The 19,452-nt window shown below is 43.6% G+C and overlaps 1 protein-coding gene across 3 annotated transcripts in view; it reads right to left on the reverse strand.

Annotated features, from left to right (window-relative positions):
* The window catches only part of HDX (highly divergent homeobox), a 200,913-nt gene extending 189,418 nt beyond the window's left edge, over positions 1-11,495 (reverse strand). Inside the window, exons 1-3 of one of the 3 annotated variants that reach the window (XM_029606566.1) lie at positions 11,098-11,492; positions 8,103-8,175; positions 4,442-4,503 (exon numbers count right to left, since the gene is read on the reverse strand). The gene's annotated coding sequence lies outside the window, so the exon portion shown is untranslated. Of the gene's footprint in view, positions 1-4,441; positions 4,504-8,102; positions 8,176-10,082 lie in introns of all 3 variants that reach the window. The other 2 variants (XM_029606567.1, XM_029606568.1) reach the window with 2 other exon arrangements.
* Positions 11,496-19,452: the final 7,957 nt, after the last annotated feature.

Genomic DNA, 19,452 nt, shown 5'->3' on the forward strand with positions numbered 1-19,452 from the left:
CAGTCAGTATTAAATGCTCCTAGTTTGGCTCTGGTTGATTTAAAGTGTCCAGTTGATTTATGGGTCTATCAGGGTTCGAATGGTTGGACAGCAGCAGCATCTCAACATAATAACATCACTCCCATCGCTTATTTTTCTGGCACTTTTGGAGTGGTGGAACAAGGATTTTCTGACTGTGAGCTAGGTATTGTCGCTTGTGCTGATGCTATATGTAAATTGCAGTCACATGTGCCAGGTATTCCAATTATATTACATACTTCTCATGCAGTTAAAACACTTATGGGAGATACTCATATTTCCTTTTCTGCTTCTAGGCTTGGGAAATATTCAGCCATATTATTGAATTCTACAGTGTTACATAGGACTATTACAAACACAATATACACACACACACACATAGAGAACAAACTTGGATGGATTCTTTGGAGTATAAAGAAAATAAACAGAGCACAGTTTTGTAAGATAACTTTCTCCACCACATGCTAAACCTGTGGGTTCACCAATTTTTCGGCTGCAGAAGCTCCTTTCTCCAAGCAGACCCTTTTTGGCTCAAGCCTGCTCTTCACGACGTGTGCCGCAGCAGTCAGGCCATGAGCTATGTGTTACATCGGAGCAAGGCTTCTCAGACCTGCTCCAGTGACTCCCACATCAGCTGGGTTTTCACGATAGCCACCATGAATATTCATGAGATGTTGTAAATTTGTAAATATGTTCATCTCCCTTTTCCCCTTGCTTGACTTTTCTGGCTCCTTGAGCCCCTATTCTCTTACGCATATCCTCTCCCAGTTCTCCCCCCCCCCCCCCCCTTGTTCCATGTAATTTCAACCTTTCGTTACAATGTAAACCGATATGATGTGTATTTTAATGTCGGTATAGAAAAGATGTTAAATAAATAAAATAAATAAATGAGATAAATGCCAAAGCCCCTTATCCACCAAAAGAAAGATATTAATAAAATAATGCAACTCCCAAGGCTAGCGTGCCCCCCCCCCCCCCCCCCTCTCTATTTATAAAGTGTTCTTGTCAAAACCCTGGGAGCGGATAAGACTGAGCGGTGCTCCTGGCTGAGGTTTGGGTGTGGAGGGCGCAGTTGAGGTGGTGATGATGGCAGTGGAGGCAGGAGGTGTTTGGTAAATTTTCATGTATTACCATGGGGGGGTGGAGGGCAGCGCCAGACTAGGGTCACTATGACCCAAATTTGGGGGTTGGGGGGGGGGGAAGGGGGAGGAGGCTGGTGGATTGAGCCTGAAAGCCAAGGAGTTTTTTTGGTTTGTTTGTTTTTTTAACATACTTTAAGTTGGCTAAATCTGAATGAACATAGCCAGATTAGTACTAAGTTATCCGTGTGCACATACCTGGATAACTTTAGGACTGTTCTGAGGCTAAGTTATCTGGATATCACTGCTCTGCCCCCAGAACACTCTTGTACTACTTTTTTTAAACACAGAAACATAACGGCAGAAAAAGACCATATGGGTCATCCAGTCTGCCCATTGGTTCAATTAATTTAGCATCACTTGCATAGAGATCTCCTCTAGCCCATGCTTTTTATCTTGAGTAAAACTTGTCTAGTCAGTAGGGGGAGCATATTTAAACCCACATTTGTCTGGCGAAGTTTGGGACTTAGCCAGATTAATCATTTTGAATATTAACCTCAACATGTCTTAGCAGTTATGAAATGTTAAAACAGAATAAAAATGTTAACCCTTCTATATCACCCTACAACATAGTAAATGCAGGCAGATAAATACCAAATGGGGCACATTTCTGCCCAGTCATCCACACCTACACTGCTCTAGCAAGGATATCTCCCAGTTGTTAGCCGTACAAACTTGATCACCTACAGAGCTCTAGCTCTAACCATCACAGGAGGAGGCGATAATGTCATCTCCAAGCTGTCACCTCTACAAGCTTGACCGCCTGCAGGATATTGCTCCTTATCCAAGTCAGTTTTGTTTCCTCTCCTCTTTGATTTTCTGCCATTCCAGGTAGATGGGTATTCAAATTTCCACATCTAACTATGTGGACAGTAAGTGTGGATGAAGATTCCTATCACAAAAGTAAAACAGTCCCCCCCAGAAATGATCAAGAGGCAGAACGATGAGTACAACAGAGCAGAGCAAGCCAAGCTAACTCAAAACACAAACAGTATATTTACAGACCCAAAAGGTAAACCGCTATTTCACAATAACTGTCCATGTCAAAGCATTAACTCCCAGAAGATGAATTTCAAGCCAGCATCATCAGAAAATTCATTCTGAAGTCCACTCCTCACACCTGCCCGTTTCCCTGGAGAAATGCATCCTCCTCTGAGCTGGGTTCCAGCCGCTGCCCTTAAAAACTGAAGGGCAAAACAAAATGCTGTATCGCGGTCAGTGAAATGCCACACTGAAAATGACTGTCAGCAGCGGGATTACTGCACAATCAAATCCTTCAGGATTTTATAAACAGCAACACGTGCCAGCTACAAAGCCTGCGAGACTAGAATGCCATGCGCCAAGTGATTTCTGCTCCTCGGTTTTCAGGAATCATGTGTCGTCACATGGACTGAAGCCTACAGCACTGCGATTCATATGCAAAGCAGAAGGGGAGGGAACCCTACAAATCCAACAGGTCATTAAAACAGGAGCAGCAGTTTTCTAAGCCTCAATCCACCTGTGGCTCTGGGTTTAACCACATCTTCTTTGGTTCTTATTTCTAGTTATCCTTTACGTCTTGTAATTTTCCCCATTTTCATAGGATAAATAAGTATGCCATCCGGACCTGCTGATTTCATCCTCTTTAGTAGTTACCTCAGTCACTGGAACAGGAATGAGCAATCTCTAGTCCCCATAGTCACCAATCTTCTTGGGTTTTCAGGATATCCCTGAATATGCACAAGTTAGATTTGTATGCACATCTATCTCATGCATATTCAGTAGGGATATTCTGAAAACCAAGCGGCTTGGTGTAACGGGGACTAGCTGTTGCCTACTCCTCCAGGGAATACCCACAACTTGGGCACCTAAATCAAGCTACCTAGTTTCACTCAGTAGGGGAGACGTTCTCACCCCGCAGGATCTGGCCTGATACATGCTTTTGAGAATTAGCCCTTATGTCAGTGTTTTTTCATGGGTGCCTTTGATAGTCCTTCAACCTCTTAGTCATCAAATTAGGTTTCAGTCAACATCTCTAACCACTGAATTAGCAAGTGAATTCCAAATGTAGCCCTACCAGCTCCGATTGCCCTCTAGTGTGCATTTCACTTACTGCAAGACCTGCCATGCTGAGTACGACAAAACGTTCATCTAGTCCAGCATCCTGTCTCCAACAACAGCAACTGCTTAGGGGACGTGTAACGAACGGTGAGGGAAAGTTTGTTTCCTATCTTATCCATCCACTTTCCAACAGCCCTAGTTTAGGGAAGCCCTGAATCCAGGGTGACATTCCTGACTCATGCGTTTAATAACCTGGCATTGCCCTGCCTTTTCTAATCCCTTCTCGAATTCAATTACACTCTTTGTTTCCACATCATCCTGTGGCAATGAGTTCCGCAAAATAAGTCCATGTGCTATTACTAAATACTTCTTTGTTTTGTTTTGTGCCAGCTGTCTAACAATTTCCTTGTGTGTCTTCGTGGGTCAATGCTAGTCCAATTAGGTTTACATATAATATATAAACAAAATTCACACTTGACTCCTACTGAACATGTGATGTTAGTATTCTTCTGTCTGAGACAAACTCCATTATTTCATTTTCTGTGTCTGAAAAAAAATGGAGGTTTTTTTTTCATTTATGAATTAAACATCTGCTTACTTTTCTGGATTTCTTTTGCAGTTCTGTTTTCTAAACACACTGACAGAATACAAACTTTCATCTCAATGCTAATTAGACATTTCTGTCCATACAACACTTAAATAGCTAATCAGCTCTCAAACTACTGTGTTTCAAAAATAGCTCCTTTTGCCAATGGGGAAACTTGTTTTTTTGTCACAAATGGTTCTCTTGATTTACTTTTCTCATCAGTTAACTTGCCCAAGGGAATGCAGAAGCAGCACAAAATGCCTACAGCTTAGCACCCAAGGACATCAGTGGGTACCACTTGTATCTTTCTCTGAAGTTGAAAACCGGGAATTCTGCTCCAATGGTCTTTAGTTTGGTCCTTGAGGAGCACTTGGACCAGAATGATTTTCAGAATATCCACGATGAATATGCATGAGTTAAATAGGCACGTGCCGCCTCCATTCTATGCAAATGTATCTCATGCATATTCATTGTGGATATCCTGAAAACCAAACTGCTCCTCAAGGACCAGGCTGAGAACCACTGGACTAAACTGTCCTTCACACTGTTGGGTGCACCCTGTCTTCCATCTTTTATTTAAGGACATTGCTGGGTATAGACTTGACATAAACAGTATAAATTGGGCTTGCCTGTATCATGCGTGTGCTGGTTATCTCACCTGAGCTTTTTGCCTGTGGGAGACCACCAATCAGTAGCCACAACCACCAGAACAGCTGTTTCCTATGAAGAGAAGAAAAATGCAAGTAAAACAGCTTTGTTAAAGAGCCTGATAAAATGAGATTTATGAACAAGATGAGAAAGCATCATTGAACCTGATGCTTGGAGGTCACGGGTGCTGCTTCAGGGACCGCAACAAACTCCCGGTAAGACCAGAGGTTCTCTAAAGTGACACCAAAGAAAGCTAAAGCAATGTTTACTCTTTAAAGATGGGGGGGGGGGGGCCTGGATGACCCCTGTGGCTCAAGCCATAGCGCAGCAGATTCAGGTGTGAGTCTGTGGCACACCAGACCCCAACAGACAGAAGGGGCATGCAGAAGCCTGGTCTGGGGAGGGTACACAGCTGAACACCACTTCTTTGGTGGCCCTTGATTTGGAGGGGCAACGATTCCACGCAACCAAGACTCAATTTGCAGCTTAAAAGTGGTCCCTTCATTGCAGAAAGGTTGCGCACCAGTGGTTTAGAGCAGAGTTTCTCATGCTTCCCTTTTTCTTCTCTGTAATGCCTCCCCCTACACGCACCAATCTAGATTAAAAAAAAACTTTAAAGACTTTAGTTTGTACAGATCACGCTAACCTTCATAGTCAGAACAAAGCAGATACAATCCACCTGCTCTACATCTACCACAGCTTCCCAAAGAGCTCTACCTCAGACTGGAGGGTGGCCAATGTAACCCCAATATTTAAAAAGGGTTCCAGGGGCAATCCGGGAAATTACAGACCGGTTAGCCTGACTTCAGTGCCGGGAAAAATAGTGGAAAGTGATCTAAACATCAAAATCACAGAACATATAAGAAAGACATGGTTTAATGGAACAAAGTCAGCATGGCTTTACCCAGGGCAAGTCTTGCCTCACAAATCTGCTTCACTTTTTTGAAGGAGTTAATAAACATGTGGATAAAGGTGAACCAGTAGATGTAATGTATTTGGATTTTCAGAAGGCATTTGAGAGGCTTCTAAGAAAAGTAAAAAGTCATGGGATAGGTGGCGATGTCCTTTCGTGGATTACAAACTGGCTAAAAGACAGGAAACATAGAGTAGGATTAAATGGACAATTTTCTCACTGGAAGGGAGTGGGCAGTGGAGTGCCTCAGGGATCTGTATTGGGACCCTTACTTTTCAATATATTTATAAATGATCTGGAAAGGAATACGAGTGAGGTAATCAAATTTGCAGATGATACAAAATTATTCAGAGTAGTTAAATCACAAGTGGATTGTGATCAATTGCATGAGGACCTTGTGAGACTGGAAAATTGGGCAACCAAATGGCAGATGAAATTTAAATGTGGATAAGTGCAAGGTGATGCATACAGGGAAAAATAACCCACGCTATAGATACACGTTAGATTCCATATTAGGAGCTACTTCCAAAGAAAGAGATCTAGGTGTCACAGTGGATAACACATTGAAATCGTCGGCTCAGTGTGCTGCAGCAGTCAAAAAAGCAAACAATGTTAGGAATTATTAGGAAGGGAATGGTTAATAAAACAGAAAATGTCAAAATGCCTCTGTATCACTCCGTGATGAGACTGCCCCTTGAGTAGTGTACTGTTCTGGTCGCCGCATCTCAAAAAAGATATAGTTGCAATAGAGAAGGTACAGAGAAGGGCAACCAAAATGATAAAGGGGATTGAACAGCTCCCCTATGAGGAAAGACTAAACTGTTCAGCTTGGAGAAGAGACGGATGAGGGGGGATATGATAGAGGTGTTTAAAATCATGTGAGGTCTAGAACAGGTAAATGTGAATGGGTTATTTACTCTTTTGGGTAATAGAAGGACCAGGAAACACTCGTTATAACAGTTAATCTATCATCACACCAGGATTCTCTTGCAAAATGGAAACAGACATGGAGATAGATTTTTGAAAAAACAAAAAACAAAACATGTTCTAATCTTTCTGCAAGGTAAAATAATCGCTCAGAGACCAAAGGCAGATTTACAAAAGATTCAAAAACTAAAATTTGAACAATTACAGCCTAACAGAGCACAACTTACTGTATAGCTTGCTAACCAAAGTACCTTATAAAAGTAATTAATAAAAAAGTCCGCTTCCTAGAAATGAGAAGTTCACTAACAGAGCCTGCAAAGTGATGCACATGGAGAAAAGTAACCCACGCTGTAGTTACACAATGTTAGGTTCCGTATCAGGATTTACCACCCAGGAAAAGGATCTGGGCATCATCATGGACAATACTTTGAAATCCTGGCTCAGTGGGTGGCGGCGGTCAGAAAAAGCAAAACAGAATCCTAGGAATTACTAGGAAAAGAATGGAAAATAAAATTGAGAATGTCATAATACTTCTGTATCATTTCATGGTGAGACCACACCTAGAGTATTGCATGCAAGTCTGGTCACCGCATCTCAAAAAAATACATAGTCAAACTGGAAGAGAGACAGAGAAGGGAAACCAAAATGATAAAGGGGGTGGAATAGCTCTCCTATGAGGAAAGCCTAAAGAGGATAGGGATATTCAACTTGAAGAAGAGATGGTTGGAGGAGGGGGTATAACAGAGGTCTTATGAAATCATGAGTGGAATAGAAAGGGAAAATGTAAATCGGTTTTTTACTTTTTCAAATAATACAAAAACTAGGAGACACACTCCATTGAGTTAGTAGGTAGCACATTTAAAACAAATCGAGAAAATTATTTTTTCCTCATTGCACAATTAAGCTCTGGAATTCATTGCTGGAGGAAAAGGCAAGGGCAGCTAGCATAGATGGGTTTTAAAAAAAAGTTTGGACAAGTTCATAGAGGAGAAATCCATAAATAGTTATTAACTAGATATACTTGGACAAAGTCACTCTTTATCCCTGGGTGTTAGCATCATGGATTCTATCTATTGTTTGGGATCCTGCCGGGTACTTGCGACCTGATACTGGGCTTGATGGAACCTGTCTGACCCAGTATGGCAATTTTTATGTTCTTATGGCATTATTTCAGTTCCCTAAGCTTATTACTAAAATAAAGTATTATTTCATAGGACTACACTTTTAGAATGGGTGATTTTTTATTCTGAAAAGAGTAGATTTGTAGTGCGACTGCTTCAATCAGAGTTTCTCTAAAGGTGGCTGGGTAGCAGTCGTGCCAGACTGATTTGCATGCATCCATGCTGGTCACAGTTTAAAACTGACCCAAGGACAGTTTCGGCTCTTCCCCTTTTTCTTGTTAAATGAGAATGCAGGTAGAACAAATTACCAGCATGCTCTATCCTTGCCCATAACTCAAAGGCAACAGTTATCAAATGCAAAAAGCTTGTGTTATTGAGAGCTTTCTAGCTAATTAAACATCTTCCATTTACTAAGTCTGTGGTTTAAAAGAAATACTTTCAGCCAACAGAAAAAATGAAGGTTTACATTTTGTTTTTTTATTTCTGTTTTCCAGGATTTGAAAAAGCAATGTAGTTAAATTCTTCAAAACAATGGTGCATGTAAATATAGAATTTTCCAATTTGAGTTTTTTGCTCCTTCGTGTATATGAGCTATCAGTTATCTTTTGTGCCCCGTATAATGATGCTGGATAGTGGCAAGATCCTGCCACTGTGCACATATACCAACAAATGGAGGAAGACAAGACATTGTTAGAAATCGTTTCAGGTACCTTCATGGAAGACTTCCACAGTATTTTAGTTTCCAGCACGTAACAGGCTCTCTCTCTCTCTCTCTCTCCACACCTGTAGCATTAACAACATTTATGAATAATTTTAAGTCACAGGTCTAAGAGATGCAGAAACATCTGAAAAATCAAAAGGTCTATTGCTCAGCCCCCCTCTCGTAAAACACAAATAAGACAATCACCTTACTGAAAGTGCTAAGATTGTTATGCATTGCAAAATTAAACACAGACAATAAAAATATTTAAAGTATGCAAAGGAAAATAGTAATTAGCTGCCCAGTCATTATTATGCAATTCTAAAATGTGCCCAATTTTCCATAAAACCGTAAGAGGAAAAGAAAGAGCTGAATCAAATATTTTTGCTTCGAATAAATTAAGCATGATACATTGTTGACAAGTTTCTTCTTCTACGTATAGGCTTGTATATATCACGTGACTCCTTCTTTGACAAACGTAGCTCACCTAGTTTCTATCTCAAAGACATGGTTCACTAGTGTCCACCCCTGCTGCTTCAACCCTATCCATTTCCTTTTGAAACAGGTAGAGTGAAAAAGAAAAGAAGGAACAGCGCAGGGAAAGTGGGTGCCTGCTCTCCCTCTCTGTCCCCAGGCTACTGTGGAGCACAGAATTCCCCTCCTGCGCAGCTACACAGAATTTGGCAGGCTCCGTCATGCTGCGAGTGGGACGGCCTCTGTTTGCGGCGAGGATGAAGCAGGCTCTGATGAGAGTGAATCTGTGTGTGTAAGTGTGCGAGCCGGGCAGGCGGGGGTGAGAGGGAGCCTGTGTGAGGGTGTATCTATGTGTAAGAAAGAGAGTCTGTGAAGGGATGTGTGTGTGTACGCATTTGAGTGTGTGAGAGAGCCTATGTAGGGGGGGGGGGGTGAGTGAGAGAGAGACATAAATAGCTTGTGTGAGGGTATATGCGTGAGAGAGAAAGGGAGCCTGTGTGGGTGTATGTGCAAGTCAGAGAGGGAGTCTATATGAGGGGTGGGTGGGTGTGTGTGTGAGAGAGTGAGACTGTATGAGGTGTGTGTGTGCGAGAGAGAGCGCCTCTATGAAGGGGTGTATATGTGCACTAGAGAGAGGCAGCCTGTTTGAGAAGCAGTACTGAGAGAGGGGTCAAACTCTGGGAGTGGAGATAAAATGGAGGGGATTGAGCTTAAAGGGGGAGGGGAGAGAGTGGCAGCTGGAGTAGTTGTGGTCTGAGAGGGCAAAGTGAAAGGAGACTGGCCAAGGAAGTAGGGAGAGATGGTGGAAGAGAAACTCTTACAGTGAACTAAGGAAATTCTGCTCAAAATATTTGAAACTCTGCATCTTTAAGTAATACATTTTTTCTGTATTATATTTTAAATGAATTAAAGACGGACATGTATATTGTGTCATTTTGACTAATATAAAAATATTTTAAGAAATTTAAGTTTTTGTGTGTCAGAATTTGAAATTTGTTTGTGCAGAATTCCCCAAGAGTACATCCTTCAGAACTCATGACTGCAGCAGTCAGGTCCCACCAGTCATGGATCCTGGAGGGGTCTACACTGTAGTGTAGTGGATACCAGGGCAGGTATCCCATAGAGGAAGAAACAAAAGCCTGGGGGTGCTTGATATACAGATCAGCCCTGCTCAGGGGCAAATATGTTTAGACATGGATTAATGAAGTTAGCTAAAATAGCAGGAAAGCCCAGGGCTTCATACAGCCTTCATACAGAAATGTTTCTTCCCACAATGGGTAAATACCTAAAAGAAGAAACAAAAAATGAAGCAAGCATATCTTTATACTTTAATAATTTAGCAAACTCTATGTTGCCCACTGCTCAGAGCATCTTATGAAAGTGCGATTTTAGAAATATAAAATAAATCTTCAGGCTTTTTAAAGTTGGGGTTTTTTTAAACCCTTCCAGTATTGACAATTTAACTTCCAAAAATAAAAAGGTTTCCTAGTTTGGAAATGTTACACTTCACACATACATGGAACTGTTTGAGGTCCAGAAGTCAAGACAAAACTAAAACCGTGAGCCGCACTGGCAAAGAAACCTGAAGGAGTTCTTCTCGGGAAGGAGGGTAAATCCGATCCTCAGCCTCAAGAGAGCATCAGCAGCAGTCTCCCTGCTCCAGCTCGCCCCCCTGCCCTACAGAGCGCAAAAGCGGCAACAAGTGATGCCAACGTGCCCGTTTCTTTTATCCTGAGACAAGAGCCCAAACAAAGTTCCCCCTCCCCTCCTAGGGGCCATCTGCTGCCTCCGACCCCTCCTCTGCCTGAAGTTTAGCCTTCAACCACGGAGCTGCCAACTTCCCCTCCAAACAAAAGCCTAGCCCGGAGCTCATGCCTCGGTGTGGGGCCAAACAGAGCTCCAACCAGAAAGAAGTCGGGCACGCTGCCCAGGAGGAACAGCCTCGTGTCCCTCCCCCCAGGTTGCTTTTACTGTACAGGAAACAAAAATGGCCGAGAAGGATTATAACTGGCTAAGAAATTCCAAATGACCCAAGAGAGCCGCGCGGATGGGGAGACAGGCAGGCTGCCGCTCACTGCGCATGGGTCGTGCCGCCGCAGGCTGAGCTCGTGCTGAGAGATCTGCTCGGTGGATAGGCGAGCGGCAGAATTTCCCATGCATTCCCCAAATCCAAGCGGGGATTGGGGGAGGGGGAGGAGAGAGTCATCTTAGAGCTCCCCCTCTCCTCCTCCTCCGTGCGGAGAAAAGGTGGGAGGATAATAAGAATAATCGCAGAGTTAAGAGCCGATCGCACAGAAGGGGGTGGAAGAGGGCGAAAGCGCCTGCTGCAAAGGCCACCCCGTGTCCCTGGCTCTAGTCGCCGCGGCCGCAGCAGCGCTCTGGCCCGGAATTCCCAGGCCGCGGAGGCCACGGACCCGGGGAAGGAGCCGAGTCCGGCCGGATCTGCGGGCTCAGGGGTCGGTGGCGCCCCCCCGCCCCCGCCGAGTGGAGCAGTAGGAGCAACGGGTTAGGGGTATCCCGGCGTACCTTACCTTCTTCCCCGCCGAAATCACGGGGACGCTCCGGATTCAGCAGATTTTTCCTCGGTCTCGGCGTCAAGACAATGAAATCAGCACGTCCTATCATCAATTCTAATCATGATTGTGACGTCACGGCAGACAGCGACCAATGGGGGCGCGAGATCAGCCGTGACATTCCCTGGCTCAGCAGAACGGGCGCAGGTAGTGATCGCCTGCAGGGCACGCCCACTGCCGGCCCGAGCCCGATCCCCGGTGCGCGCGGCGCTTCCATCCCGGGTAGCTACCGTACACAGGCCTGCAGCTCTAGTCCCTAGTAAGTAAGCAAGCAAGCGTGAGCGGAAGATGCGCCCGGCTGTTTGTTTTTGTTTTGAGAAAGCTTTACTGATTCCTACCGCTTTCTCCTCACCCGCTGCTGGATGACCCGAATAGATTTTAGGGAAAAACACTACTTTTTTTTTTTAAATATCTATTTCTCTGCAACTGTAAAAACTACGAATCAAGTTTTGGTGATAATTTAGGGTCGATTTTTAATGTATATAGGAAGCGGTCCGTGATGTCTCTAAAGCTCAAGTCTACCTATTACAGCACCTTTATTTATTGGTCACTAATAATGTGATAACCTACAAAGGCTCCAGGATATTTTTTTATGAACTTTAGTTTGAGAAGATTTAAAAAAATGGTCACCAAAGAAACATTTATTTATTTAGTTGTGTTTGTTTCAATAAAAGTTTTTGCACAGTATACTTTGCTTTCTTGGCTGCAGTAAGCCATCTTATAGATGTAAGATGTAGAATTGTGTAACATATTCATATTGTGCGTGTTTGCAATCGGGACCTGTAACATTTGGAAGGATAATTTTACAAAATCAACATAGTAACAAGGAAATGTGTGAACACTTCATGAGACCCAATTTCATTCTTTGGTACAGAGATTTGCATATGGTAAGCAGTACTAGCCAATGGCTAGACAACTTTCAAAGTGCATGTCAACTAATGGCAGGGCAGCTTTAAAGAATTTTTAAGGACATCATAATGTTGCCAGATTTCCATGAAACTTCTATTTCTATTTTTATGCTTGCCAACATATGGAAGGTTATATAAAGGCCTGATGGGGGAAGTAGGTTGTTTTTAGTTTTTTTATATTTTTTATATATATATTATATATTTTTATATATAACATAGTCTGGGTAAAACAAATAAGCATGGGTGTAGCTTGCTTATTGCGGCGGTTACTACCCCTACTACCCCTAACTAATCAAGCTAGATATTTCACTTGGATGCAGCTCCATCACTGCTCTCTACATTAATGGTGGGGGTGGAAGGGAAATAGAACCAAGAGCTAAGAGAAACAGATAAGTATGAGAGAAAAAATGTGTGAAGCTTGCTGGGCAGACTGGATGGGCCGTTTGGTCGTCTTCTGCTGTCGTTTCTATGATTTATCCTCTGCTTTTGATTTGATGGATCACTGTTTTAAGTGAGAAGTGTTATGGGATGGGCATTCAAGGAAAGACTTTGCAATGGATTGGGTTATTTTTGAAGAGAAAAACTTATCAGGTGTTGACAAAGGGAGTTTTATCACCAGCGTAAAGTTTGATTGTGGTTCCTCCCTTTCCCCTATGGTATTTAATATATTTCTGCAGCTCCTGGGACTTCAGTCTTAAGCACTTTGTTATAAAATTGGACTCTTAAGGATTGAACTAAAAAAAAAAGCTTCTGCAGTCACTTACTAAGTTACTTTTTAAAATTTTAGTTTTGATTTATTTAGTGTTTATTTCAGTTGTTTTGTTTGAACCAAATTACAATTAAGTTAACCTCTCCACCCCCTAAGAAAAAGAAATGCCCCCCCCAGGACCCTGGACCATGTCACATTTACTGGTTCAGTTGGATCTTTAGTATAGAAAGGGTGATATCCAGTTGCTCCTACACTGCCAGTTCCCTGTCCAGAAATTGTGTAGACTGTTTTACTTTATGACCAGTACCATTTGCTCTGTGGCTGTAAAAGAAAATGGTGCCGGCCTCAGGATGGCTGTCGCCATTTTTTAAATTGGAGCCGGTGGGGCAGGAGTGACTGGAGTCCATCCATGCCCCTTTTTCTATTGGAGACCCCCCACAGAAAAAAGTAAGCATGCTCGTGGGGGACTGGAGGGGGAGGGGAGACTTGGGGGAAAGCAGTGGAAGGGGCAAGATTTTGCCTAGTGAGGCTCTTTTCATTGACCTTCTGAAACAGCAGGAGTAGAGAAAAGGGGGTTGTTGCTTTTTCATTTTGTTTAAAAACGAATGTGTATCTCTGGCAACAACTGGAAAAGACTATAATGAGACATAGCATCTTCTGGAAATGTAATGTAAGAAATTTCAACCCCAGTACTAGGAAGATCATTTGCAGGCTGTGGAAGCCCATCCTACCCGCAGCCAAAGAAGATGTACTCCTTCATCTCTCCTTCACCTCTTAACACAAAAAAGAGGAGCCACAGGCAGCGCAGGGACACGAGCGCGTGACGCCGGTCCCTCAGTTTTACCCCCCTCTCTGCAAACTTCCCGTCTGAGCGTTGCAGGTACCAGAAGCGAGCAACCTAACAATGTCCTTGGGTCTTGCCTGGTGCCTCAATAACTAATACAGACTAAGCGAGGGGAGGAAGGAACACGAGGGGACTGGAAGGGAAGATGTGTGGGTGTGAGAAGGAAGTGTTTTCTTCCGCTACCTGGGCATTTGTCTTTGTGTGACCTAACTCTTAAGCTGCTGAAATCCGGAAAAGAAAAACTGAAATTCAGGCAGGGATGAATAGTGTAAATGAGGGTGTAAGAAACTTTCTGCATTCCTCAGTCTTTTTTTTTTCCCCCCCCTTCTTAGTACATGTCGTAAAATTAGGGCACTCTGATAGCCTTTCCTAAACCAGTGATTCTCAGTGAGGGACACAAAGAAGTCAGGTTTTTAGGATATCTACAATAAATATTGCATACTTTTATATAGGACCTGATTTACTAAGCTTTTTCTCCGTAGACACACAATGGAAAAAGCCTTGGCAAAGCAAGCCAATAGCCTGACAGCAAGACTCATTTGCATAGCTTGGTTACTCTGAAAATCAGTTCTGTTTGCAGCCCTCAAGCACTGAATTTGTGGACTTCTTCCCTAAATGATGCCATCTGAAGCTGCCGCCCTGGTAAAAATCTTTTGCAAGGACTCGCACGCTCCCTCGTGTGGTTTAAGTTGCATGTCCCAGCGCGGGAGGGAGCAGCTTCATTAGAGCAGTGGTTCCCAACCCTGGGGTTCTGCGAGCAGGGAGCCTTGTCAAAATGCACCTGCTGAGGAAAAAGAGCAGGCTGACCTGTCCTGAGGAGATCTCGCTGCCTATGCCAAGAGGGAGAGGGGGGAGCACAGTCTCAAGCAGCCCAAACCCATGCAGAGAAGAGGAGGGGAAGAACGGAACCCAAATCAGAGGGGTGAGAGAGAATGGGGCTGATCGCTGCCATGAGGAGCCTGAACCAGCACGAAGAGGAGGCAAGGAAAGGGGGGGCAGCTGAAGACCAGCACAAGGAGCTTGAAGTCACACACAAAGGGGGAGGGGGAAGCGTGATGCCCCCAGCGTCTAAATTTGCTGCTACTGCACATGAGGAGGCAAGCGGGGGTCGTAACCCTGAGGAGTTCTGCCTTGCTAGGCCAACACTGAGGGAGAAGTGCTGCACCGAGTACAGGGTGGGGGGAGGGGGGAAGGAGGTAGTGACCATTTGGGAGCCAGTACACTGTGATGGTGGAGTAAAACAAGCACTCGAGGACCCAGGGGGAGTGGAAGGCAGGGGGAGAACACTTGGGAAGGTGCTATGAGTGGGGGAGGGGGATGACGGGAGGGAAGGAATGGAGGAGGGAGAGAGCTTGGAAAAGGGCTGCAAGCAGGAGAGAATGCACTCTGGAAGGGGTCAGGAGGGAGAAGTCCAGAGAAGAGGTCACAGGAGAGAGTGATGAAGGGTGTAAGGCACTTGGGGAAGGGATCAAGGGTGGAAAGCAAGCAGCAGGACAGGAGGGTGGATACTCGGGGAGGGGATGTGGGAAAAGTACAGGAAGAAGAAGACTGGGAAAGGTGGCAGAGGGGAAGGTATTCAGGAAGGGGCCATAGGTGGGTGGAGGCAGAACAGGAAAGAAAGCCCTCGGGAAGGGTTCAGGTGGTGAGGTTAGGTGGGAGAGGACCAAGAAGGAGCTGCAGTGGGGAAAAGGCAAGGGAAAAGGCACTTAGGAAGGGGTCAAGGGTGTGGGGAAGCAGGGCAGGAAAGAAGGCATTCAGAAAGGGGCCATGAGGAGAGGAGCAGTGAAAGGGACCACAGGGGTGTATAGTAGGAGGGAAGACGCTTTGGAAGGAATCACGGGGAAAGGGCAAGACGGAGAAATGACTACCAGGGATGGTGGGGATGAAGGGGTTGGGAGGGACAGACCATCACCAAAGGTCAGTTTTAAAATTTCTGCAAATAAAGTCTGTGGGTACTAAAGGGCTTGCGGTGCCACCGGCCCCTGAATACTCCATGGGGGGGGGGGGGGGGGGGGGGGGGGAGGGGAGCGGGAGTGAGACTGGTGTGGACAGGATGGAGATCCTATAACTTTTGGATGCTGAAAAGATTACAAGCCCCTGCCATATAGGATATGAAGGAGTCGATATCTGAAAGATATACATTTTGGATGTATGGTTATTTCTTTTGCAATATGTGTGGATCATCATCTAATCGGGTTTTTATTTCAGGAGCTGTGAGAGAGTTCCACCTCATCCGCTGTGAGAGGGAATGTCCTTAACGGTGTGGTGGCAGTGTACTGTAAGCAGGAAAAATATTACAGTTGAGCATTTTCTGCATCACTTCACGGACAGGGCCTGGTAGCAGGAGTGACAGAAGTATTTCCCTGTTCCATTACCGTTGGTTTAGGAAAGGAAGGGTTTGAGATACATTACACAAAGATGAAATGTATTGCCAATGACTTTCAGTGTAGGAGAGGAGGCTTGTATAAAAGGATTTTTGGCTAGTCTCAAATGAAATGGATTTAATTGTTTCATAATGTATCAGATGTTTCCCCATGCATATAGTCTTATGTTAGGTTTTTCTATTTTCTTCTCTTAAGGATGGAGCAATGGACCGCGTCAGTGAGTGTCTATATCAGATGTAGAGCCTGTTATGTCTTAACGTGTATAGCCATAATACAAATGGGTTTTCAATTTGTTCCTGATATGTGTGGCTTAGTATGTATAGACTGTTTTTCTTATGTATGGTAAATTTGTGACTTGTTCCGAGCTTGGAAAAACCTGGAGCAGAGTATAGAGATCTCAATGGATCTCTACCAGAAGGAATGTTCCAACTAACAATGGGGGGGACGGGGACAGAATGTTTTTATTCTGGAGTTGTAGCTCCCCCATATGGGAGATGGAAAATGGAACACTCCCCTGTTATGTAAACCCCAGCTGCCATTGTACTGGGTGGAATCTTTGAGATGAGTCTTCCAGGGGCAGCATGTCCAAAGCTGCCCCCCTGGTTCTATTTGTTTATAAAGAGGAAAGCATCTGCGGTTTCCAGGGTTGAGACTTGGTTCAGATAGGATCCTTTGCTCATTTAAGGACCATGTTTTAGAAACTTTCTTTTCTCTTGAGGAGAGAATTTTTCCACCCTTCTTATCTCATATATTTGGTTTTTCCAATGTATGCAGGTTTTTATTTTTGCCTTTACAGAAGTTAAAGACTGAAGTTTTTGTTTCATTCCAAAGGAGGGGGTACCTTTCAATGAGAGGACCAAAGGATCATCACCATTCAGAGGAGGGATGACACAGGAGTCATCCAAGGGGAGAAGAAGAGAATTGAGGAAGAAGGAGATTTTGTGGATCTATAATGAGGTTCATTTTTATCTCATAAGAACATAAATTGCCATACTGGGTCAGACCGAGGGTCCATCGAGCCCAGCATCCTGTTTCCAACAATGGCCAATCCAGGTTACAAGTACCTGGCAAGTACCCAAACAATAAATAGATCCTGTGCTACTAATGCCACTAATATCAGTGGCTATTTCCTAAGTCAACTTGATTAATAGCAGTTTATGGACTTCTCCAAGAACATATCCAAATCTTTTTTTAAAACTAGCTACGCTAACTGCCCTAACTACATCCTCTGGCAACGAATTCCAGAGCTTAATAGTGCGTTGAGTGAGATAATTTTCTCCAATTTGTTTTAAATGTGCTTCTTCATAACATCATGGAATGTCTCCTAGTTCTTCTATTATCTGAAAGAGTAAACAACCGAGTTACCTTTACTCATTCTAAGAACATAAGATATGCCATACTGGGTCCATGAAGCCCAGTATCCTGTCTCTAACAGTGGCCAATCCAAGACACAAGTACATGGCAAGTACCCAAACATTAAATAGAACCCATGCTACTAATGCTGGCAACGAGCAGTGGCTGTTCCCCATTGATTAATAACAATTTATAGACTTCTCATCCAAGAACGTATCCCAACCTTTTTTAAACCCTGCTATACTGACTGCCCTAACTACATCCTCTGGCAAAGAGTTCCAGATCTTATTTATGCGTTGAGGGAGAGAAGTTTCTCTGATTTGTTTTAAATGTGCTACTTGCTAACTTCATGTAGTGCCCCTTATCTGAAAGTAAATTACCGTTTTACCTTTACTCATTCAAGTTCTTTGAATATTTTGTAGACCTCTATCATATCCCTCCTCAGTCGTCTCTTCTCCAAGCTGAACAGTCCTAAATTCTAGCCTTTCCTCATAGGGGAGCTATTCCATTCTCTTAATCATTTTGGTCACCCTTTTCTGTACCTTCTCCAGTGCAACTATATCTTCTTTGAGTTGCAGCGACCAGAATTGTACACAGTCAGTATTCAAGGTGCAGTCTCACCATGGAGCAATACAGAAGCATTCTGACATTCTTTGTTTTATTCACCATTTCCTTCCTAATAATTTCCAACATTCTGTTAGCTTTTTCCTTTGAGAAAACTGACCATTTAATTCTACTCTGTTTTCTGTCTTTTGACCAGTCTGTAATCCATGGAAGGTCATCGCCTGCCATCCCATGACTTTACAATTTTCTTAGAAGCCTCTCATGAGGGACTTTGTCAAATGCCTTCTGAAAATCGAAATACACCACATCTACCGGTTCACCTTTAGCCACATGTTTATTAACTCCCTTCAAAAAATGTAGCAGATTTGTGAGGCAAGATTTCCCTTTGATAAATCCATGTTGGCTGTGTCCCATTAAACCATGTTTATCTATGTGTTCCGTGATTTTGTTCTTTAGAATAGTTACTTTCCACTGTTTTTCTCAGCACTGAAATCATATTCACCGGTCTGTAGTTTCCTGGATCGCCCCTGGAGCCTTTTTTAAATATCAGGGTTACATTGGCCACCCTCCAGTCTTCAGGTACAATGGATGATTTTAATGATAGGTTACAAATTTTTACTCAAAGGAGATAACAGGAGAAGACAAGTAACACAGGTGTCTAATAAAGAGAAGAAGGATGAAGAACTACTGGAGTGGAGAATTGGAACTATGTTGTAAGTAACATATAAAATGGAGTAGAGACTATACTTGCCAACCATATGGGCGAGAAGTTCACCCAACCACCCTAAACTATAGAACTGACAAATACGAATGGAATTGGCTTTATTACCTAAACTGCTGTAATGGAAGTTAAAGTCGCAAGTCTATTAGGAACTGAGAATGTAACGTCAAATTGTGAATGAGAACTGTAAAGAACTTTCATCATTTTCACCATTCCTCAACAAAAGTTATAGTGGAAACCATATCAGCTTCCAGCGCGATTGTTGCTGCTTTCTACACTGAAGTAATCATCAATGCTGTATACAAGAATTTTACAGGAGGAGCAGAGTAAATGCTATGCACAGGGCCTAGAAGATTATTCTTCCCCACCCCCAGCTCAGGGAAGCATGGGCACTCGGATGAATCAACACTTGGGAAGATTTAACCTGTCTTGAGGTTAAATACTGACCCTCTTGGGCCCAGAAGCAAGTTGCTTCCCAACTCCCCCTCCCCCCCGTTTGGAGAACCACTGGAATTGTAGTGAGTTTGTTTCGCTAAAGCAGTGCCCAAAGGTGTGCCCCTCTATCTAGGGAAGACCTGACAAAATGGGTTAAATATCTATTTACTGAAAGCTGCAGAGCTAAGAATCCACAAACTTACCCTCGTAAAACTCTCTCTCTCTCCAGGCTGTGTGCCTGTATAACAGATGGCAGCTGCCTGAGCTATGCATTTAGAGGGCTAGAGGCGTGTTTAGTGGGAAGCCAAGGTTAAGAAAAGTCAAACTCGTGTTACGTGTTTCTTTTGTGGTGCATGTGTATATTTGTAATAGTTTCAGAATAAAAATGTAATGGG

The sequence above is a fragment of the Rhinatrema bivittatum genome, chromosome 6 (assembly GCF_901001135.1).
Source record: "Rhinatrema bivittatum chromosome 6, aRhiBiv1.1, whole genome shotgun sequence".
Taxonomy (NCBI): domain Eukaryota; kingdom Metazoa; phylum Chordata; class Amphibia; order Gymnophiona; family Rhinatrematidae; genus Rhinatrema; species Rhinatrema bivittatum.